Source organism: Stegodyphus dumicola, chromosome 8, assembly GCF_044657685.1.
Source record: "Stegodyphus dumicola isolate Sdum_Otavi_A_Nest chromosome 8, ASM4465768v1".
NCBI classification, from domain to species: domain Eukaryota; kingdom Metazoa; phylum Arthropoda; class Arachnida; order Araneae; family Eresidae; genus Stegodyphus; species Stegodyphus dumicola.
The window spans coordinates 164292682-164317582 of record NC_140775.1 but is presented as its reverse complement, the minus strand read 5'-3'; the positions used below and the strand labels follow the sequence as shown (position 1 = coordinate 164317582).

Genomic DNA, 24901 nt, shown 5'->3' with positions numbered 1-24901 from the left:
ATCCACGTTATACTTAAAAAAAACCACGAAAACTCTCCAGTGACCAACCCGTTCGCAGGGATTCAAACCCTCATCGAACTACCAGGGTTCAGCGAGATTATTGCTTGGCCACTAGTGGCCATCTTCCTATAAGTTTTTGAGTGTGACTAGTGTAAGAAAAATAAAGGAAAATTAAATCAGGGTGATAACTGTTCTTTTTTTTTTTTTTTTTTTTTTTTTTTAAGTAATGCTTACATTGTTACACACCGGTACCGAAAGAAAAAAAATATTTTACTAGATTACGTAGATTTCTTTTTATTTTATTAAAGCTTCCTATTAGTTTATGGTTAAAGTAATAAATATTTCTTTTACAAATAAACGTATGAAAAATTTTAGCAATAATTTTAATACTGTCTTTTATATTTGCCCAGTTTTCCCTTTATTAGAAAGAAAATTGATTGCAATTAATGACATATTAGACATTGGCACTAAAGTGAAATGGAAATATCAGCAGAGCTTCTTATAGCCAAAAGTTACATTTTAATCAATAATTTATTCTTTTGAAAAAAAATGCAAGATTTATTTGTTACATTTTATTCATTTTTGAAATAAAACTTCAGTAAATTAGATATACTCTTAATTGGGCCGGATATTGCAATGCCAATCTAACCTAATTAACTATCGAGTAAACATGTAATTAGTTTCAGCTTCAGTTTCCATAAGCTATAAAAATAGCCACCAACTAACGAACCGTTTTCAAAATTCTACTCTCGTTTTACTTAAAGAACCAGATTTGGGAATCAGATATAACATGAGAGACTTTCGGAAATCGATTTTTTACTCGGATTGCATTTCGTTTTTACTCGTATTTCCATCAACCAACTTGAAGTAATTTACTAGAAATATTTTTCGTTTTAAATATTCTTTTAAAATAACAGACGCTCTAAAGTTTAGAGCTCCATCTCCTAGGCTCGTGTTAAGTAATTCTGAAAGTATTATTAGTATAAATTCCTTCTAATGAAGACTTTGACTCGTAACTTTATATTTACTTTCTTCTATATTAAGATAAAATATAAATGAGTAACATGGCATTTAAATAACACTTTTAAAATTATATACAAATATATACTTTTGTATTATACACTACAAATTGTATATAATCAAAAGATATAAAGATAAAACTAATTATATGCGATTAATTATTTCATTAACTAATATACATTAAGCAAAATATCAAGTTAAACAAATAAAGTAAAGAATATAATGTCCTTATTATCTGTATTATAGCAACATCCCCTAGAACTTAACTCAAGGCTTCGGCGCGCAGTTCGTGACGTCACTGCAGTAAGGATACTTTCGTCCTCGTTAATGTTTAAAGATACGTATATTTGCTTTCTTAAATATCCATTTAATAGGCTTGTAAATAAATTGAACTTAAATTTTCATATTTAATTCTCGTTGTTTCTGGAAAATATATTGTTTTCATTAGAATGTGAATAACCGAGATTTTTATTTTTATAATGCTGATACGAATAAAGGGAATTTTAATTTCATTAAAAGTTATCATTACTGATTTTAGCAAATTTAATCGCTGAGAAACTCTTGTCAAAGAAAAAAAAGTCACATTTAATGAATCGGAATTTAATGTGTACACAATAATTAAACAGAAAGACGATTTAAGACATGAAGGTGGTATACAGATACAGATCCTAAAGAATGAAGATAAATCCTCATTCATTTAAATTAGCAAGATATTTTACCTGGAATCATGTAGCATCATAAAATCATTAATTTAAGACAAATATAATTAATCAAAGATGTTTGTTTCAAAGATCGTAGTAATTATAATTACCTCGATTTATGCCTTGACTAATAAACATCTTCGATAAGTATAAATAATATGTCTTATTTCTGACATATGTTGCTGATTAATAATAATAATACTAAATATTCATAATTGAAAAGATAACTCTAAGCTTGTTACGATTTAAATAAATTTTCATAATCATGAAAAAAACTGGCTTCGATATACTTCTACACAAAATATAAAACTGAAAATAATAGATTTGGTGAGGGGGTAGAAAGAGAATTTCGTGATTTTTAACATATACATATATATATATGAATTAATTAAATTAAAATTAAAACATAATAAAAAAATCACGAATTTTAACACATATAAAAAATTGCACTATACATGTAAATAAAGGGGAATACATAATAAATACCTTTTGTGAAAAGGAATGAAACACAGAATCTCATAACTTAAACGGATTATCCGCGCCTGCCGCACAAAGTTTCTTTAAAAAAAAAAAAAAAAAAAAAAAAAAAAAAAAAAAAAAAAAAAACAAGCGTGAAGCAAATAAAATAAAAGTGTTCACAAAACTGAGCGAAACGTTAAATTTGCTAACATCGTGCTTATGTATGGCAAAAATATCCCAGACCTTCTCGGAACCTTCCCCTCTGATGAGTAAGTGATTTCTTACTCATTCTTGCAGAGCCGCCCTCTCTTGTCTTAATCTTACTGACATGTCCACTTCCTCCCACTCGCCATTGTTAGTTTAAGCCTGATAGTGTTTGCGAACCAGTCGGAGTTAACTGAAGGCTCAGGTGCGAAGCACATGTTTACAGGCGCCTAGGAAATATCATCAGATATCATCATTCGCATAAGTCTCATCGTAAATGTAACACATTGAGAATTCGCATGACGTTCCTATCATAACATAATGAAGTAGGCAGAGAATTCCAAAACTATGGTATTCTCACAAGATGTTTGGATGATGAGCCGTTCGTATACCAACTCTGGAATCGCAGATAAACAGCCTAAGAAATGGCAAATGCTATTCTAGTCATCATATTCTGCAAATTTTAACAGTAACATTGCTGCTTGAAATCCAATTTGTAGTTTTTCGGCTGAGTTTTTTGCCGCTCTGATCTTCCCAATGCAGGATATGATGGCAGTAAGGGACGCGTTGATTTTCTCATCTTGTATCCTGTTAAGGGCATCATTTAATTCTTTCGGCGGGGGGGGGGTGATTTTTCCTTGCACTTTCTCGCTGTAAGTGACTTGTGGGAGGTTTCTCTTCAACGGGGTTTGGGCTGTCTTAGAACTTGGAAAGTTTTCTTCCGAGAATTCAGGTACTTTCTGCTGGGGAGGACTGCTTTTTCTTTCATACCTTTTCTTGTATTCGCTGCAGCCCCTATAGCTGCTCACGTGGCGGAGCCCACAAAATATGCACTTAGGCTTATCCTCCGGGTTCATGTCGCATTCGTTACTTCTGTGACTTCACACACCTCACCGGAGTATTGCGACAGTACTGAGAGTGTCCAAACTGCTAGCAGCGGTAGCAGTACGGGCCTTTTCTTAGGGTTGAATTTTTCAATAACGATGTTAAAGCTGAACATTTCCTTTAGCTAGTGTATCTTGTTTCCTTCCGGGGTTCTTTTAAGTTCTAGAAGATAGATGTGTAGGTTGATTTTCTTTCCTTCAATACTTTACATAAACTGCTTCACTTTTAAAATAGGGAAGTTCTTGAACTTCAGGTTTTGGACTATGGCATTTTCTGTAATAGTGGCTGGGAGGTTCTTCATTATCACGTGGATCCGTTTTTCAAATAAAGGAGTTAATTGAAGTGAAGGCGAAGAAGAGCCCACTGTGCCGATGTGGAAGACTCACGAACCGGCTTTGCAACAAGTCGACGGACAGCTATTTGGAAGAACAAGACGACGCGGAGATGGCCGAAGAACTTATGCTAAGAAAAATGCAATCTCGGATCAAGAGAAAATGCTTCCAAAGCAAGAAGCAAATGACTGATTTCTTCAAAAAGGTGTAGTTTTACAGTTATGCTTTTGTAATTACATAATACATTACAGTATTAAAGCAGTACATATGTTTTAATTTTTATGTGTATCCTCTCGTAAGTACAAAGCACTTTTCTGTTTTCATTAACAAAATGCATTTTAGGTTAGTTTTGAGTGATATACTAAAATATTAAGCGTTAGTTAAAATTTTCCTGCTGTTTATTTTACGTTTTATTGTACATAAAACGGTTTTTCAAAGTTGGAATGACTGTTTTCCCGTTTTAAGCTTTTTTCGGATTATCCTTTTTTTGTTATCCGCGGCGGCCGCGCCACCCAATTACGCGGATAATCGGGAGTGTACTGTAATTGCAGGTTTAGGCATATTATTCATTTTTAAAAAAAAATATTTAACAAAGAAGTTGTTGCCGCTTTTACTAAATATTTTACTATCATTTCAGCCGAATAACTGATTTCACATGCATCCATAAATATGTCAAAGTCTTTCAAATTTTCTAAAGTTCATTTGAAAGCTATTTGTCTCTTAATTCTACTTTGTCGAAATTTTTTCGTTGTGTATTGTTTGAACTGTTACATAATTATACATTATTACGTTAACAACATCGGCTTGGGGGCACAATAAACATTTTCGGCTCATATTTTCAATTAAGGAACAATTATGATTGTGTTCCAATACTTTATGATTAAGTATGAATAAGTCATCGCATTTATATAATCACTTACTATACTTATAAGCGATTAAATGAGTTTACTTTCTATAAATATATGTATCCGCTTTAGTTTACAATATCTATATTTAACAAAGAAGCACTTTTTTAACACAGATAAATATAAACTCCTTCTTTTGAAAAAAAAAAAAAAAAAAAAAAAAGCAGCTTACCTTCGAAATATTTGTTGGCTCGAAATCTTTTCTGTGAACTGCATTAATCCATCTTTTTCCGGAAAGCGAAAACCTGCATTTTGATACCATTTCGATGGTTTCCTCTAAAGTTGGGTACACAGCACGTGTACACCATACCTAAATTTTGAAGAACAAATAATGTGAAAATGGAACATTCTTAAAAAATTTTAAAAATGCAAGAGAAAATCGACTGTTCTAATGAACGCCTAGTGACCGAGTGATCGTCAAACTCTCGGACTCCACTCACCATTCCTGAGTGAGGAGAGTTAAGTAAAATGTAATCCCTACTAACACTGACGTCACATCTCCTCCTAGATAAAGCGCCATGGCCTTATATCTAGGGGTTGCTGATTATACACTGCAGTAAATGCCTTTGTGTTTATTGTTATTTCACAATCACCGAAAGTGAGTACAGGGACTCACCGTCTCTCTGTTGTTATTTAAAGCTAGCAGGTACGAGTACAATGCTCACCATCCTATACTTGCTTTTTACTCATCTTTGGCATTACGTCTTTGTTATTATTAATTTAGTTACTTAAATTATTTTCCTTATTTCGTAAGATTTTGATAATATTTTAATACTCATTATTAGTTTATTGTTTTTTATTTTCCTCATACTTATATTATTTAATTGTTGTGATATTTCAATTTAATATTTTCCTATTTAGGATTAAATTAATTTAATATATTACTATTTTTATCCATCACTTTTTATTAAGAAGTTTTTACTGTTTATTCTATTTGATTTGATTTGTCCACCGCTCCTGACTTTATTCTACGGAATTCTTGCAACTCTAATTTTAGAGTTTAAGCACTGCATATTAACGACAAAATAAGTGGAATAAGAAAGAGAAGCAGAGGACAGTATGTTAATAGGATAAAGGGCAGGGGTGAGACGATGTCTATTTTTATGAGAAGGACATAGTACCACTTTATTATCATTAGTTAAGTTAATGCTTCTATTTAATTGTAATTTGACAAAATATTTTGCTTTATGTTTTGTCGTTATATAAACATAAGTTATTAGTATTGTTTGTTTGCTTATCAGATGTGGCACAGCATGTGACAGTTTCAGAGAATACTCTAAGAACAGAGAGCTTGCTTGTTTAATTTATTACGGGAAGGAAGTTAGGTTATCAACTTAAGGATAGGCATTAGGGTGGATAAAAAAATTCTTCTTTTAACAGTATAATACAGAAAGTTTCATATAACAGAACAGAGAGCTTGCTTGTTTAAACTATTACGGTAAAGGAAGCTAGTTATCAACCTAAGGCTAGGCATTAGGATGGTTAAAAAAATTCTTTTTAACAGTATAATACAGAAAGTTTCAATATCGCCTAGCTAAACAAAATTTAAAAAAATTCAAATAAGATTATATCATCTGTTCGTGCATCGCATACAATATTTTGAAAACTGCTGAAATTTTGATGTTTCTCATCAATCTTGTATAATTATTTACTCACTACTGTCGAAATGCTACAGGTCCTTATGTGAATTTTGGGACTTGAGGAACACAAAAAACTTAACATCTGTAATTTAAAGTTACCTATTGCTAGCGCAAAAAATTCAAAAAGTACAACTTTTTATAAAATTAGCAATATTTCGTAATTTTTGCTACAAACGTTTTTATATGGTGACTATATTTATCAAAAAATATTATGATGTAACTGTATTGTTTAATTGTAAACATTACGTGAGCCTGTATATAATAACTGATTCCCACAATTCTCTTGTCGTTGACAGAAACAAAATAAGAATAGGAAAAACTCGTAACGAAAATTATTTGCAAAATGTATCTATTAAGGAAAATTGCAACAGAAGAAAAGATAGTGATTAAAAAATTAATTCAAAGCTTTTTCGAAAAACTGAAAAAGAAGATCATTACATTCTCATACCGAAACCAGGATCATAATATATCGATTATGTTTCTCCCTCTACAGGACTTGCTAAATATGTAGCTTCTACCATAATTATTCATTTGACTACACATGATGAGCTTGATGTGAATTTCCTATGAAGTCACATCAAGCTCATCATGTGTAGTCAAATGGATTCATATTTCCTATGAAGTGCATTTCCTATGAAGAGCTTGATGTGACAGGGAAGGATGGAACTACTGTAATTATCATAGACTTCAAAAATGGCGTTATTCATCAGATCGAATTGAAAGACCGCTGCAATGGGCTTCTTACTTTTCAATGAACTGCAGTTCTGTCATTTATTTCATCCCTTGGATGGTGTTACCACTGGCTCAAAACCCTTCAGTAGACCGATTGAGGAAACCCTCGCTGGCTGTGGAAACCTTCGTCGCTTTGAACCAGTTAAATTCCTGACGTTGACAGAAAAGTGTTGAGCAACAAGCAATCACACTTGTTTGATATTTTTGCTGTCATAAAGCCGGACAAAATTTTAGAAGGCTTAACAGTTCATGATCCTGGCTTGCCGTCCACCTCAAAACGACAGCAAATAAAGTTCTCAGAATTTGCGTTAGTTTGAAAAACATATTGATGAAATCAGGCAGTTGATAAATTTTATTTTGAATTAATACATGCTTCTATGGTTCAAAATCTAAACCAGTAAAAATTATACAGATGGTCCAAGGATTTACCCCCGAAGTCCTTACGGTATTTAACTCAAAATTTAATGTAAGTCATCAACCCATTAATTCAGAGGAATGCTTTCTTTGCTCATCAGAAAAATTATATTCCTGCAGTGATTGTGGATAAATGAAGACATATGAATGTACTAGGGCTGCGCCTATCGCTGAGATCTCTATCATTGTCCACTATTTGATAGTTTGTAGAGACATTAGGATTATTTTTGAAGAAGGAAACTTGAGAAATGAGCAACGCCTTCGCCGGGAATCGAACCACGGACCTCTGGAATACGCGTGCAGAGCACCACACCACCAAGGCGAGAGAAATACCTTATAAGTTCACCACGTCAAAATACTTCGAAGCAACAGACTATGTCAACATCCTTGATGGGATAGTTGCAATGTCTCTCCTCCATTATTAAGCAACATTATGGATGATGCCATCAAAAACCTCTTAAAAACTGGCCCATTGCTGCAAATCTTTCCATGTCATACTCGAGCTGTAGAACGGTGCGTCAAACTTGTGACCGAAGCATCTGGAAAGGTGTATGACGCTGACGCAAGTGAAATGGATGATTAATAAGGATGATCCTTCTACCAAGGTGCATTATGTCAGCATTTTCCAAAAATTAACTTTAAAATGCATTCTTTTGAATAAAAAAGTTAAATACCATAAATATATTCATCGTTTGATCATACGCGTGGATCCATTTGACTTCTTAAAGAACATTACGCAAACCAATCAACCAAATATATTCACCGTTTTTATTAAAAACGAAAAAGTAAAATTATTGGAAATTGCGAAATATTGCTTTAAAAAATGTTTTTGATCCTGTAATTTGATACTACACGTTTCAAACCTTTTTGGTGCTCTCCTACGCCAAAATTCTAGATTAGGAATAATTGCATTTCGATAGCAGTGAGTTACGTAAATTTAAAAAACAAATTGACGGAAAACAGCAAATTTTTTTTATTTTTAAAACTTTTGAGTGCGATGCGAGAATTGAAGATACACTTTTATGTGAAAACCTTTCTTTATTTTGCATGGGTGTTCGATAAGAAACGTTTCCGGTTATAACAACAGAAAATATTTAAAAATATGTTTTTTCGTCTTACCCTAATAGGCATGCTTTTATGAGGGATGCTTTAAGTAAACCAACAAGGGATTTTCTTCTTCCTTATCGCGTGCCTTCGTGTGTAAAGGGAAATACACTCATGTCCATAAATTAAGGATAATGTAAAATCAGGCAAAGGAAGAGTTAGAAGCAAAACAAATTTGACTTATTTGTAAAGCTTATTTATTAAACAAAAGGTAAAGAGCAAACACGGGTGCTAAATGTTTGATATTATTAAAAAAATTAGCGATTTTTTCTCCCTGGAGCAAATTTAAAAAAAAACCTATTTACAAAAAACCAATATTACATGGTTGATATGATTGTTAATACATTGTATGTCTCCCAGACGATGCAATGCAGTCCGTACAACGCCTAGGCATGCTGAGTATCAAATTATCGATCTGATCTTAGGGGATATTACACCACTCAAAAAGCAATGCTCTCGGAAGTTCCGGTAGACATGTAGGAGGAGGTTGACGGGCTGCAACTCGTCGGCCAAGCATGTCCCACATGTGCTTTACTGGATTCAAGTCCGGTGAGAATGCTGGCCAGTCCATACGGATGATATCCTCCGATTGAAGGCATTCGCTTACGATGTTTGCACGGTGAGGACGGGAGTTGTCGTCCATAAACACACATTGTGCGCCCATGGCGTTCCGAAACAAACGTACATGTTGTTCCAGAATGACGTCCCGATAGATTTGGCTTGTCAGGGTTCCAATTTGAACATGCAGGTCAGTTCTGGAACCCATCCCAAACGAGCACTCCTGCACCACAGTAACGGTGTCGTTCAATGATGTTTTCTTGGTGGTAACGGGTACCTGGAGCTCTCCATATGAAAGTCCGGCGAGAATCAGACTATAAGCTAAACCTGGACTCGTCGGAAAACATCACATAAGCCCACTGTTGCGGTGTCCACAATGCATGCTCTCTACTCCAGGCTAACCGCAGAAGACAGTGAGTTGCAGTAAGTGGAACGCATCTGACAGGTCTACGAGCATATAGACGAATCTGCCCTAAGCGTCTGTACACGGTCTGCCTTGAAATTGTTGTACCAGTGGCTGAATAGAGCTGACGAGACAGATCTGAGGCTGTGCTCCGTCTGTTTCTTTTGGCAGTAACTGCCAAATACCGGTCCTCATTCGGCGTTATAACTCTGGGGCGACACGTGCTGTAACGTCTACTCACATTACCATCATCTTCGAATCGTCGCCAAAGCCTGGAGATGACACTGTGGGCAATTCCAAGTTCGTCTGATACTTCCAGTTGGTTACGCCCACATTCCAGACAGCCGATAATTCTACCACGTAGAAAATCATCCAAATGCGTCCTTTGTGTCATAACTATTCAGTTATTGCACGGAAATGCTTATAAAGCGCCTTCAAACAATTTTACTTCTTTGCCTGTATTCCTTATATATCACTCTCTTACACTCTCGTCATTGTGACGTACCATCGGTGTCATCTGGTTACTTCCTGAAATTTGCATATGATTCTTGAAGATGTGTGTAGTGATTTTACAGGTGATATATTTATTTTAGAGTTCGATTTCCGCGTGACTCCGAATTATCCTTAATTTATAGACATGAGTGTACATCCATCTGGTAATCGGTTAGTCCCGCATTCGAATACCGGCGGAGACATCGCTCATTCTTCACGTTTTGAGGATTAAAAAGACTAGTCGTTCTTCATTGGCGCAGTAGATAAAGTATGGGGGTCAATAATTCGCTTCACCGAGATTTGACAACTAGGTCTCCGTCCTCTCCTCCCCAGTCGCCCTGTAAATAGGGAAGAATATAAGGAATTTCCTACCGGATATTTTGTTTCCAGCTAATGACTCAAGAAAGCTGAGTTTTGGGAACATTACACGTGAAGAAAACCACAAAACTATTTGTAGATATGAGCTCGCAGGAGTCAGTTTCGGTTTATACTAACAGATCTAAACACTGTTGTCTATTCCGTTATTACTTGAATATTAATAAGTAAATGAATAACAAACTTACAATTTGTAAATTTCAGCTAGGAAATTTTAACGTTAAAACGTTTTAAGTATTAAAATAACGTATAAAAATTTTAAAAATATGAAAATTCATACAAGCATTTCGTTCCTGTTCTTAAATAAAAGTAATATATACTGCTAAGACCTCATGGAAGTAAATCTTAACTCAAACAAATTGAAGCTGAGCTCAAAATGAGTTTCAATTTTAACTCCGTTATTAATTTTTTCTTTTTGAAAAAAAAATTGAATAGAGGAGTTATTCATTAAAACAAACTATATTAAAAATTATATTACCGTCTCAGCAAAAAGGAGAAAAATATATAACTTCTCCTTTGTAATGATAACCTTTATACTGGTGTTAAATTTCATCATAACCATTTCATTTTATAGTGGATTCAGTCTAAGATGTATGCAGGAAGTATAGCAAAATATTTTGCAATAGGAAAATTATGGAGTATATTAGAAACTTTAGTTATTTTTGGCACTTATAGTATAAAATAACGTGTATTGGAAAATATAGTTAAGTCTTAGTTAAATAACGTTTCAAATTGATATCTTACCTTGTACTGATTAAGGTATTTCGAGGGTATTTAAGTTAAATGAACGATCTTATCAAGAACAGAATTTTGCCACAAAGAAAAAACAATAAGTACCTTGAAATATTCTTTTCGGAGTATGCAAAAAAATTTAATAAAGATATATAAGTGACACTATTTTTTATCTTAAAAAGTAGTCTGCGTTAATTAGTTTTTGCTTTACTAAGATATCAGAACACTTCGAAATTTCATATGACACTAGGATCAACATCAATCAAATATTTTCAGAGCATCATGTGCAAATGAAAATAAGCTCATTTTCTTTAGCTGGTATTTCTGAAAATCGTTTGTTTATTAACTGATTGAGAAAAAATAAAGAATGCTGAAACATCAGGGCAATTTGTCAGGTATTTATTTTATTTATCTAATTATCATTTATTTTACATTAAGTATCTTTACTGTCATTCTCATTTACCGTTTTCCTGCCAGAATACTAATATTAGCTCGCCCGTATAAAACTAAGGTAGAAAGAGATAGTATTTAAGAGAGGTTTTGGATTGCATATACAGAGCGTGTTCCGCCTACTGAAGCCACGTAGCTAGTTGAAATTCTTTGATAGCGGTCTGTCTTCGGTTTTGCTTTATTCCTGCCAATAAGGCTTCTGATTACGTTTCAGCTATTATTTCAGAGTAATCTTTGTCTAAGTTACGACTTAGCCTAGTTTAATTTGAAATTCGATCTTTTTCAGTTAATTCATAAATGGTGGCTGGTTTTGTTAGCACAACAGGTGCTTTCTCTTAATTATTTGAGTTCTTAATAGTAGTGTATTTTACACCCTTCTTACGTTCTTTGTTTTCTTACAAGAAATAGCGGCAATTCACTTTAATCTTCTAGAGTCTCATCTTAGTACATGCTTCCCAAGAAGGTAAGAGGCCCACCAGCGGCCGAAAGCTAAAATCGCTGAACACTGGTCCAGAGGTCTGTGGTTCGATTCCAGGCGAAGGCGTTGCTAATTTTTCACCTTGCCTGCTTCCAAAAAAAATTCTAATGTGTTTACAAAGTCATTATATAATGAAATGAAAATAATATATAGTAATATAAAAACCCATTAAACTTAAAGTAAAAAAATAAACACGAGTATTTACAGAAAATTACGATTGTGTAAAAGTCGCAATTATACAAAATAAGAAATATTTTAACATTTTACGGAAAAGTCATGGTTGTGAATTTATCATGAGATAATAAAAAGGGGGTAAAATCCGAAAATGGTTTTTTCTATTCTAACAGCTATGCTTCTCGACTTATTTAACAGCATTGTGAAATCTAAAGCAAATTTATCGTTGCAGGTCGGTACCCCAAAATTTCGAGGCCCATCAACATAACCGAATTAATTGATTAATCATTAGGGCAAAGTCCGAAATCGTATCATTCCATCATTCTTTACAAACGGATTATTATGTATGTATTTTGCGTTAAACCGGATTTTTCGGTAAACATTATTTTCATATATTTAATTATTCTCTCATAAGAGAATAAAATTATTTACCACAGCGTACATTTTTGCTCTTTTTTTACATTTTCAATTCCTCTTCTTCAAAAGCTGTCTCTCCAAGTTTCCTCCACCTGACCCCATTCTGCTCAGTATCCCTCCATCGGTTAACTCCAATGAACCTTAAATCCTCCTCGACATCATCTATCCAGTGGGTGATCTTCCCCTTCGTCTTATTCTCTCAATTCTCGAAAAGGTTATCTTTTGGGTTGGAAATCCATCATCGTATCTAAACACATAACCCAGCCATCTTATATACGAGATGCCTTTACGATTCTCACAATTTCAGTTTCATTTTTCAATTCCTCTTACATTTTGTAATTTTTAGTAATTTTGTAATGCATTTCTCAGTCTGATAGGAAGTAATTAATGTCTGCGTATCTTTCAGCCAGCTCAGGAGTTCTCAGACTATGCTAAACTTAATTTTATATTTGTACCTCCAGTCTTTAAGAGTTTTCAGTGTCCTGGTGGGCTGCTTACTCTAACCTGAGTCTTTTGCCTCCTGGTATTATGACTATAAATTCATATGCGTACGTTTTTATTTTTACCTCTTCTTCGACTTCTAGATTTAGCGCTGTGTCAACCATCACATAATACGAAATTCGGCTCAGAATGAATCCCTGGGGCGCGCCGAAAAATATGTGTGCCATTGAACTAATATATTTATAAAAAAGAAAGCCATTTTTCATTCATTTAAAAATTTGCATAAACGTTGTATCACCTAAAATAATGCAATATACCAATAGTGTCATAACAACGTGAACCAAAGGTAATGTACACTGGGAAAAAAAATGGTACATTTCTATTTCTCCCGTTCTATTCCGCTAATTGACGAAATTCAAGTTGCGTTTTTCATGCCTCGAAAGCTCGGCTTGGGATATGTATTAGTTTTATATATAGATTTTTTCTAATACAGGTATTTTGACACAAAATCCGGCTCTTTCTGAAACATGCCATTTTTCCATTTAGATTTTATTGCTCAAATTATGCCAAACTGCCAAGTTGTGCAAAAATCGCACGAGTATTTTTTAAAAAATTAGCTCTAAAAATTTTAGCTTCTCAATGTTAATTGAAATTGCTCTCTTTTTTAATACACTTATTTGATTCTGCCTTTCACATTTAAAAATTTAGGTTTATTCCGAATAAAATTCTTCGATTTTTTATGATTTATTTTTTAAATCTGTATTTAAAAAAATGTGTGTGTGTGTGTGATTAGGGCAAAGCCTCGAGGGCTATCTGCCTAAGGGGAGGAATGCCTTCGTGGAGGACTTTCTAAGGGAAACTGGCTCGTATACACGTTACACATGGGGAAAACCACGAAAACGCCCATGCAGCCAGCCCGTTCGGGGATTCGAACCTCGGACCGAACTACCAGTGTTCAACAACTTTACCGCTCGGCCGCTGGTGGGCGTATTTAAAAAAAATTATAAATTTTTCGAAAGACATTTTCAATTATAATCTATAAAATTTTTACCATCTACTTAAAGTAGATGCATTTCTAAGCATACCTGCAAAAAATTACATTTTTTTATTCAAAATTTCCGAAGATATACGTTAATTTATATAATGGCGTGTTTTGAAATTTGGCATATTAGTTAAAAGCGAAAATAACACCAAATGTGGTTTAGGCGTTTAAATTAAAATTATTTGAAAGTAGGAACGATGGCCTTTTTTTCTGCTCATGCATAATGTAAAAAGGGAAAGGAAAATAGGTTGCCATATATTAAGAAGTTCGCCAAGTTAATTATTCTTGGCGCAAACTGAAAAAAAAATGCACCAAAATAAACTTTTGAATTTTTTGAATTTTTCCGTAAATTTCGTAGCAAATTTTCCAATATTTAATATTTAGGCATAATTTCAGCCGTAGAATCGAAATATGAAAAACAAATGGCATGTCATTTCAGAAAAAGTTCCATTTTGTGTCAAAATCCTTATATGTTTAACAATGATATATATAAATCTAATACGTATCCTAAATCGCACTTTTGAGACATGAAACACGCAAGTTGAATTTCGTCAATCGGCCCAGTAGAACGGGAGATATAGGAACTGTCCCAGTTTTTTTTTCTCAGTGTACCATTAGTGGTACATAGTTTGAGAAACCCTGAGCTAACTAATTTGATTTTAAGCGGCCACAGGTACCTCTATATTTCTCTCAGGTACATGCTTTTTCATAGCAATTTATGAAGCTTGGTAAAAACGTATGTCATATTGGTTGCCCACATCAGGAATTATCATAAAATTAAATTTATGATAATCCCTGATTTTATGATAATCCGTAATTTTCAAGGAAATAATCACTAGACAAGAGAACTATGAATAACTACTAATAGCCTGACAAATTTTCAGAGCTCCTATGTGGATGAATAATTAGCTATTCTTTTCTCTCACCAGATTTAACCATAAAGGATTGAAAGAAACGTTATTCATTGCAGAAATTCGAAAAGTTTCAGTCAGCTAAATGTGATCATATATCGGTAATTAACTCCGGGAATTCAATAACTATGCAAAACACCTAAAGCTGATGCTAAACAATTGTTCAAATACTGGAAATAACAATATATTCAATTTTTTTTAAAAATTTTTCTGCCCATTATCTCTTCCTCGAGAAGTATTTGCTTTTTATGCTACATTGACTTGTATTTTTTGACAAAAAGCAACATTATTCAGAAATGAGGTAATGAAAGAGAAACAAACAATCCAAAAATAGTTATATCCGGTTAATTACGCTTATAAAAATCAGACATTGTAAGATAAGGATTCTCTTTCTGTCTGCAGAATCGAATGTAAATGTTTTTAAAATATGGCCTAGTGTTCTTGAGTTGTTCACATATCATGTAGTACATTTTGAGAAACGTACATACATTTTATAGAAGGTGATATTTAGGTTGCCGGTAAAGTTCTGTTTAATTCAAAACTTGGAAACAAAACTTGTCTTTGGAGTATCTCGAAGTGTCTGTTATAGAGGTATGTAAAGAAAATGTACGAGGCTGTACTAAATGGACTCGGATTAAATTCATATTTCAAGCATGAGCTCTTATGCACTTTTGCTCTTAGGCCTTTGTTCGTAATTCTTTGCTTTACAGCTCCAAATCTGGGTTCATATCTCTGTAGAAGAAATATCGCGCCAGTACTGCATTTGACAAGGATTAATATGCTACCATTACACCACAAAGGCATGCTAAGAAATACCTTATATACTTCTCTTTTAAAGGACAACTGGGGATTAGGAGACCCAATTGCCAAGTACTAGTGGTGGAGAATCATCTTCCACCAACGATTTTAATTCGGTCGCCACTGTAACGACATTAGGTTATTCGAAGCAGGAGAAATGAAAAATGAGCAATGTCCTCGCCAGGACTCGAACCTCTCGAATACGCTCCAAGTGTGCTGACCATTACACCAGAAAGGCATGCTAAGAAGGCGTGAGAAATACCTTATACATTTGCAATCATTCGAAACGCATAAATTTAAACCAAATAAATATTTGTTCTATATAATGATGCAGCATTTTGAACATTCTAAGAAACTTCTTAAATAAATCCAGACAAATTAATACATTAATAGGGCATTATGTAGTTTTTCTTCTAGCATTCTACTGTATCCATCATTAAGACTAATCCAATAAAGTATTGCGTTTAAGAAAAGAAATCCAAATCGAAGTAAAAATCCAAAACCTTAAGGAGTCCATAACACACCAGGTAATATGAAACAAATCCTTTCTCTGTCCTTATCTGAATGCGCCATATTTTTGTATTTCTTCCCCAAAACTTTCTGGAATTTCTATTTTACCATTCCCATTTCCTACCCTTTTTCATGACCGGAAACAACCTTGGGGGAGGTAGATAGTTATAGCACAAACACAAAAAAATTCTGTTTCTTTGTGTCTGAGAACACGAAGTTTTTTTTTTTCCTTTTAGTTTTTTCTTTCCAGTTACCTTGCTTTTGCCGCGGAAGGTAAATTGAATTTCTTGGTTAATCTTTCTGCTTCGGAAACTGTTTCTTTAGGATCAGTAAATATGTCACACTGGCTTGAATAAAAATATAAGTAAAATTTATAGCTAATCTAAAGGGGATCGTTTTATAAATGGAGGGAGAATTTATTTATTTCATTTAGCTTGATAAAAAGTTTATAAAGAATTACATATTTTACGTAAGTGACAGCAGTAGTTACGAGCAAATGTATGTACAACCGAGCCCCAATAGTATGCCTATTCTGAAACTAATGAAAATAGCGTGTGAAGAAAATAGCATAATAAACTAAGTTAAAACTTTAATAAATCTTTCATAATTTTTAGTTAAATTTAATTTTATTATACAAAGAAAGAAATGCTTAATTTGCTTACTCATTATATATATCAAGCAAGCATTGATAGAAGTTTATGGTAATTACATTCATAATAAACTCCAATAATACTTCAATTGCGAATTGTTAAAAAGTTTAAAAGATTTGTAAAGACTTATTTAGATTTAAACTAACCATATTTGTTCAGTTATTTACATTTTCTATTTTCTCTGAATTTCATTTCCTGCCACAATGATATTTCAGTTTCGCACATTATGCAAAATAGGGTAGGAAGATGCTATTTGAGCTGGTGTCTGAGTTACTTGAGGCAGTGCATGTTCTGCTTTTTTCGGTTTGTTTCGCTGATATTTAAGCTTGTTGTTTTACGGCCGTGCATATTGTACTGAATTTTTAAAGAAATCTCTCCATTTTTGAACGAGCAACCAACTTTATTAGTCAAAAACTTACATAACAACTGAAAACCATTTTTGAGCGCGTGCATCGTCTGCGGATATTCTTGCGCGCGGTTTTTTTTTCATTTCTTAGTGAAATTATCTTGGTAGCGTGGCAACGCAAATACGTCCCAGTCTTAAATTCCTTCCCTCACGAGACACTTTTCGAAGAAAAGTTTCTTTTCAATTTGATGGAACTTTCAAGAAAAAATTTTCATTTTAAATATATTATTAGTCCAAAGGGATTTGAATCCCGAAGGACTATTAGTTTCGTTTTGGCATTTTGCGTCGGACTCATAAATGTCGGTTCACTTTTCAAACTGTTGCCACAAAATGTTAGAGTCCTGCATTATATTTGAAGAAATTAAATAATGAAAAATCTGCGTAAATGTATGTATATTTCTCGTATTGTGATAAAACAACGATACATAGAATCATCGAATTTTGAATAACGTAATCCTCCAACGAATATGAGCATGTGGAAGACCAAATTTGAAATTTGAAATTTGTTTTATGATCGATTTCCTATTTTTTAAAACTTTGACGAATTTTTGATTAACAAACTCAAGGATTTCAAAGCGAGCAATGGCAACGTTGTGCAGAAAAAACATTTTTATCTCCAGCGCGTGAGTCTCTGTATCGGAAATTCTAAAGATATGCTCGTTTTAAAACTATTTTGCGATATTGCTGTTGCACTGGATCTTATGGTTTAAGTGCGAGGAACATGATATTTAATAAAGAAAGGTAACACACAAAATGTTAAAAAACGCCCCTTTGGACGTAATTTAAAATCTGAAACATTTCAGATTTTGTTTTTTATTTTTATTTTTTTTACAAGACAAGGATATTCAAGCATATCTGTAACAAATACAATTAGATATCTGACCAAATGTGTACAAGTTCTTTCAAAGAAACATTTTAAAAAATTTAATATTCTAATATTAGAAAAACAGCATTCTAATATTAGAAAAAAAGTTTTAGACTTCCTAGAAGATATATTTTTAGTTGTGAGATGTTTGGATACAACGACTTAAACTGTTAGCATTTTGATAGTGCTTCCCCTTTCTATGCGCAACTTCATAGTTAAAAGGTTGTAAGGTCAAAGCCCATGGAGGCCCACCAGCGGCCGAGCGGTAAAGACGCTGAACACTGGTAGTTCGGTCCGAGGTTCGAATCCCGCGAACGGGCTGGCTGCATGGGCGTTTTCGTGGTTTTCCCCATGTGTAACGTGTATACGAGCCAGTTTTCCTTAGAAAGTCCTCCACGAAAGGCATCCCTCCCCTTAGGCAGATAGCCCTAATGTGCTTTGCCATAATTAAATACACCACATTACCACATCAAAGCCCATGGTAATAGTCTAGGATTAGTCCCAGTGTTTTTATCCAACCATATTAGAGGGTTATGATCAGTCTGAATAATTATTTTATGAGGTCTATCTAGGTAGAATTTTAGCTTTTGTACTGCACAGACAATGGCAGCACACTCCTTTTAGATTGTATTGTACTTCTGTTCAGTAGCTGAAAACTTTTTGCTAAGAAATGTTATTGGATGTTCTTCGTCTTTAGCATTTATCTGTGATAATACAACGCCAATACCAATATTCGAAGCGTTGCACTGAAAGATAAATGGCTGAGAAAAGTTCGGGCTGCATAAGACTGGATTTTGTGTTAACGTTTCTTGAGTTCATCAAAAGCATTTTGGCATTCAACCAATTTATGTTTGATTTGCAACATTTGCTTTTTTAACAAAATCTGTCAGTACCACAGAAATCACAGAAAGTACAGAAATATACATTCGATAATACCCCGCAGGTCCTAAAAATGACCGGACTTGTGTTTTCGTGGTAGGTTTAGGGAAGTTCGTTATGACTTGAAGTTTTATATGTGCTGGTCTTCTTTGACCTTGTCCTACTACATGACCTAGATATTTGACGGTCGTATGAGCAAACTGACATTTCTAAGGCTTAATCTGCAGTTTAGCAATTTGCATCTTCTCCAAAATAATTTCTAAGTGCTTCAAGTGTTCTTCCCAGGCTTACGAGAATACTGCAACGTCGTCAATATAAGGTACAGCCAATTCTTCATAGTTTCTTAATAATCCTGCCATCAAACGGTTAAAATCACATGTTGCATTTTTTAGCCCGAAAGGTAACCTTAAGGGTTTAAATGTTCCAAAACTTGTCACAAAAGCTGCGCAACGCTGGGCTCTTTTAGTTAGTGGGATCTGCCAGTAACCTCGAGTAAGATCTAGAACAGTTATATATCTGGCAGATGACACTTTTTCCACTAAATTTTCAATGTTTAGCAAGGGAAAATATTGTCTCCTAGTTGCCTTGTCCAAGCGACGGTAATCAATGCACGGCATTGCCTCTTTTCCAAGAACTTCAACCAGTATGAGTGAAGAGGTAAAATTCGATTCACCTGGTTCTATTACTTACTCACCTGGTTCTATTAGAGTTTTATCATCTTTCCTACTTCAGTTTTTAAAATCTCGGTTTGTCTGGCAGACATCCAATAAGGTTTTGCGTATATAGGTCTTTCTGCTTCGAATTCTACATCATGTTCGGTAATGTCAGTACATCCTGGTTCATAAGAGATAATACAGAAATACTTGTATATCACCTGCTTTAAATCTTTTCGTTAGTCTTCAGATAATAGTGAATTCAACTGGATGCCTTGCAAAATTTCAGACATTTCAGTATCTGCGCTATACTTTAGACTCGGTATTTCATCTTCATAGCCGTTTATCTTGTCTTCTAAACATAGCAAGTTTATATTTTCTGTTCGTTAAAAATACGGTTTAGCATATTAATGTGGCACACCTGAGTTTTACTTTTCTCGGGAAACTCGACTACATAATTTGTTTCTGATAATTACTGAACTATTTTTCCAAGACCTACTCATTTAACTGATAGTTTGTTCGGCTTCGATGGAGCTACAACTAGAACTAAGTCTCCTTCTTAAAATTTCTGCGGCTTTGAGATCATACCAGAGTGTTTGCCTTTCTTTGGTTTCTTCCATGTGCCGGAGAGCGAGTTCTTGACATTTCCTCATTCGATTCATTAGTTCAAAAATACAGTCCGCTACTGTATTTTCTTCCTCTTCTTTACCAGATAATTTTCATACAAAAGCATAACTGGAGTTCTTAAGTTTCTTCCATGAACTAATCCTGCGGTCTAGAAACCAGTACTGTCGCAAATAATGGTTCGAAGAGAAAATAAAGCCTGAGGTAAGATTTTATCCCAGTCCGGACCAGATTCTAGACATAGGACTCGAAGAATTCTTTTTAAAGTTCTATGCAACCACTCTACAGGATTGTTTTTGTGGGTGGTTAACAGAAATTCGTACAACTTTAATTCCGAATTTTTCTAGGAAATTCGATGTCAGCGCACTCGTAAAAGATGTAGCTTGATCGGTTCGGACCTCCTTTGAAAATCCCATTCGAACACAAATTTAAAGGAAAACATCAGCAATGGTGGTTGCACAAAGATTTGCGACAGGAACTGCATCCGGATATTTTGAAGACATGCAGATTGCAGTTATAAGATACTTATTCCTGAAGGTGTCACGGGCAGAGGTCCACAACTAGCTTTTAGTTTGCAGAGACATTAGGTATTTTTTTGGAAGCAGGAAAGATGAAAAATGAGCAACGCCTTCGCCGGGAATCGAGCCACGGACCTCTGGAATAAGCGCTCAGCATGCAGACCACTACACCACGAAGGCACGCTAAGAAGGCGAGAAAAATACCTTATAAGTTTAAATATTGCACCTAAAAAATTTAAAGGTATAGGGAACAAATACTTATATTCAACATTAGGTGCTGAAAATAGCAGTGTATCAAATGATAAGGACGAGAAAAGATATTTATGGCATTACTTTGAAACATGAACATTTATTTAATAATAAAAAAATTAATTAATTTTAAAAAATCTGTTTATTCAGGATGAAGTTGTGCATTTTTTTCCACTGAATCGTTTGTATATAAGCCTCGCAACAAATAGCTTATATAAATAGCAAACTATATGAACTAACTATATATAGCAAACTATATGAATATAAATAGCAAACTATATGAACCTTTAAGTGGAGATTATAAATGTACTTCAAAAAACGAAATTAAAATTTAAAAACATGCAATAGACGTACAATATATATGCAATGAATTGTGAATTATTATTGTTAGTTAATGTCATTTATTTTATTGATATTCAATGAGTAAGTCTGAATCTGAAGGGAAGTCCTTATACAGATAAAATCCAAGTATAAAGCAACTGATAGATAAAGTTAATCTATCATTAGGTTTCTTTTACTCATTTCAATGCTGTTTTGCAAGCAAAATAAAACCTCCCAAGATTAAGCAGGAGGAAGAAGTTTTTTTTTTAGAGTTTCAAGAATAAATTGGTATGAACTAATAAAATAAAACTGAGTAATTTAGCGGAAATTTTATACTATACGAGTGTGAAATTTTACACTGAATTGTTAATCAAGCGCGAAGAATAATAGATATCGAGTGCTAGAAAACCCGTTTTCCCTAAGTCTTAAATCATTACCGCCGTCATTACGAGCAACAATTAAAAAGAAACTTTATAACAGCTATGAAATTCTTCCGTTGCTTATTTTGATCTTTAAAACTTTGTCTATTGATGTTATAAATATCCTTAGCGTAGTATTAATAAAATTTGTGGGCCTTACATAGTTACGATATGCTACCTCAAAACTATCATTCTTCTACCTTGTTTAAAATATACTCTGCACCACATATATGGTGTTTAATTTACCATTCACACATAATCATTTCCTCTTCCCGTTTTTAATCAGTATGTAATTCGTCTCATTTCAATGGCCAAAAGGTTAAAAAGAAAGGAATGGGCTAGCTACATGAGTTATACTGCTGCTCCCCACCTGTAATACGTATACGAGCCAATTTCCTTTAGAAATTCTCCCAAGAAGGCATCCTTCCTCTTAGGCAAACAGCTCTCACATATCTTGCTGTAGTCAAACAATCTAGCCTAGTATGTAAAAATAACAAACTGAACGATTTAAAAAGATTAAATACATTTTATAAAATATTAATCTGAATTTTAATTTTTAATTATGTATGTACCTGATGTAAATCAAAATACATTTTCTAATTAATGAAATATGTTTCTAATGTTATAAATTAGGTCCGTGGAAAGAAATGTCTTTTTATTAGTTTAAACATAAGAAGGATTTTTATTCCAGTGGAAATTTTGTGCTTCAGTCGGCCAGTGGTTAATGATTCTGACTGTCGTACCGAAGAACCCGGTTTCAGATCCCGAAGAAGGTATAGATGTTTGTAAATGCATAGTGTCTTTGCTGCATAGGGAACTCCAAATGTATTGCCAACCGAAAGTCCTCTCGTGTAGTTTAATGGTAAGTGAGAGTGTTGGACGACCCCCCTCCCCAGTGTTCTTCCTCAAAATTTGGGGGGGGGAGTAGAAGTACAGCCTCCTTCAGACTCTGGTAACCATTCTTAGATGTTTGTAAATGCATAGTGTCTTTGCTGCATGGGGAACTCCAAATGTATTGCCAACCGAAAGTCCTCTCGTGTAGTTTAATGATAAGTGAGAGTGTTGGACGACCCCCCTCCCCAGTGTTCTTCCTCAAAATTTGGGGGGGGGAGTAGAAGTACAGCCTCCTTCAGACTCTGGTAACCATTCTTAGATGTTTGTAAATGCATAGTGTCTTTGCTGCATGGGGAACTCCAAATGTATTGCTAACCGAAAGTCCTCTCGTGTAGTTTAATGGTAAGTGAGAGTGTTGGAGGACCCCCCTCCCCAGTGTTCTTCCTCAAAATTTGGGGGGGAGTAGAAGTACAGCCTCCTTCAGACTCTGGTAACCATTCTTAGATGTTTGTAAATGCATAGTGTCTTTGCTGCATGGGGAACTCCAAATGTATTGCCAACCGAAAGTCCTCTCGTGTAGTTTAATGGTAAGTGAGAGTGTTGGACGACCCCCCTCCCCAGTGTTCTTCCTCAAAATTTGGGGGGGGGAGTAGAAGTACAGCCTCCTTCAGACTCTGGTAACCATTCTTAGATGTTTGTAAATGCATAGTGCCTTTGCTGCATGGGGAACTCCAAATGTATTGCCAACCGAAAGTCCTCTCGTGTAGTTTAATGGTAAGTGAGAGTGTTCGACGACCCCCCTCCCCAGTGTTCTTCCTCAAAATTTGGGGGGAGGGAGTAGAAGTACAGCCTCCTTCAGACTCTGGTAACCATTCTTAGATGTTTGTAAATGCATAGTGTCTTTGCTGCATGGGGAACTCCAAATGTATTGCCAACCGAAAGTCCTCTCGTGTAGTTTAATGGTAAGTGAGAGTGTTCGACGACCCCCCTCCCCAGTGTTCTTCCTCAAAATTTGGTGGGGGGGGAAGTAGAAGTACAGCCTCCTTCAGACTCTGGTAACCATTCTTCCATGAAATGTGGACTCAACACCAACAAACATTATGTATATTATAAATATTGTTATATATATTATAAACGTTATAATTTTCATTATGCGGGTTTTCTTTAAAGAAAAGGCTAATAATATTTATGTCACACATATACCAAAATGAGAAAGAACTCAGTCCTTTCATTCTGTAGTGCACTAAACATCAGAAGAAACTACTAGTGTTCAAAGATTTTATCCCCGTTGCCTTTAGCATTTGGTTATTTAAAATTTATAGCTTTTGGTCTGTCTGAATGAATTTTTTAAAATATATTATATATAATTTAATATAATTTAAATCTCAGGCATAGATATTGTAGGGGAAATATTTAATAGACTGTGTAATTCAATGCAGTTAAAATCTTAGGGAGCATACATATAATTGCATGTAATATAAATCTGAGGTAGTAGTTTTATTATTTCATATAGTTTCTATCCGAGGCTCGGGAATTGTTGTAGACATAGTCATTCTAATTCATATTGTGTGTTTTTTTAAATATTTGAATTGTATAGTTTAATATATTTTGCCAATTAAAGTAACTACTCAGATTTCATTGGAAATCAATGAAGCTCGAGTGACGAAACAAAGACGATTGAAATCAAACCAAATTTATTTGCTTCCGACGTTTTCTCTAAGATTTTAGCGAACCGGAAAATGATTTGTAGTATTTGTATTGACGGAAATGACGCACCGCAGTGGCCGGAAATTGCTGCTGTTCCGCAAGGAAATATGTCATATCTAAGTTTTCTTCATTGGGAAATCAACTGCAGGATTACGACAAAGAAAGTATTATGGAACGGTGTTAGTTTTGAACAAAATCAAATAACGTTGTTTCAAATAGTAATAATCTAAAATTTTTTTCTGGGTTACTAAAAGCTGTATATCTCGAAATACTTAAAAAATAAAATATCTGCTTTAATAATACTTAAAAATCTTTGCTATATTCAGAGGCAGCCGCGTGCTCAGCATATGTTGTGGAGTCATTACATTTATTTTTTAATAGAAAAGATTAAAAAAAATTAGTAATTATTTTTCTAAGATTCGAACTTTGGACCTCCCGATTACCAACCAGACATGCTCCCACTTACACCACAAGTGCACGCGGGAAAAAAGGACAAAAACCAGCATTTTCCACGACTCCAATGGCGACTAAGGATGAAAATAACCAGCCGCCAGATAATGATAAAACCGAATTATCGTTCACCATCTTTTAGTTCGAGT

The 24901-nt window shown here is 34.3% G+C and overlaps 2 long non-coding RNA genes across 6 annotated transcripts in view; one reads left to right on the top strand and one right to left on the bottom strand.

Moving 5' to 3' along the window:
• The window catches only part of LOC118204223 (uncharacterized), a 382418-nt gene that overhangs the window by 187033 nt on the left and 170484 nt on the right, over positions 1-24901 (bottom strand). For both annotated transcript variants that reach the window (XR_015042789.1, XR_015042788.1), the window contains exon 4: positions 4679-4816. This is a non-coding gene — a long non-coding RNA (uncharacterized LOC118204223). The remainder of the gene's footprint in view (positions 1-4678; positions 4817-24901) is intronic.
• The window catches only part of LOC118191378 (uncharacterized), a 338644-nt gene that overhangs the window by 232914 nt on the left and 80829 nt on the right, over positions 1-24901 (top strand). The gene's annotated exons all lie outside the window — the stretch shown is intronic.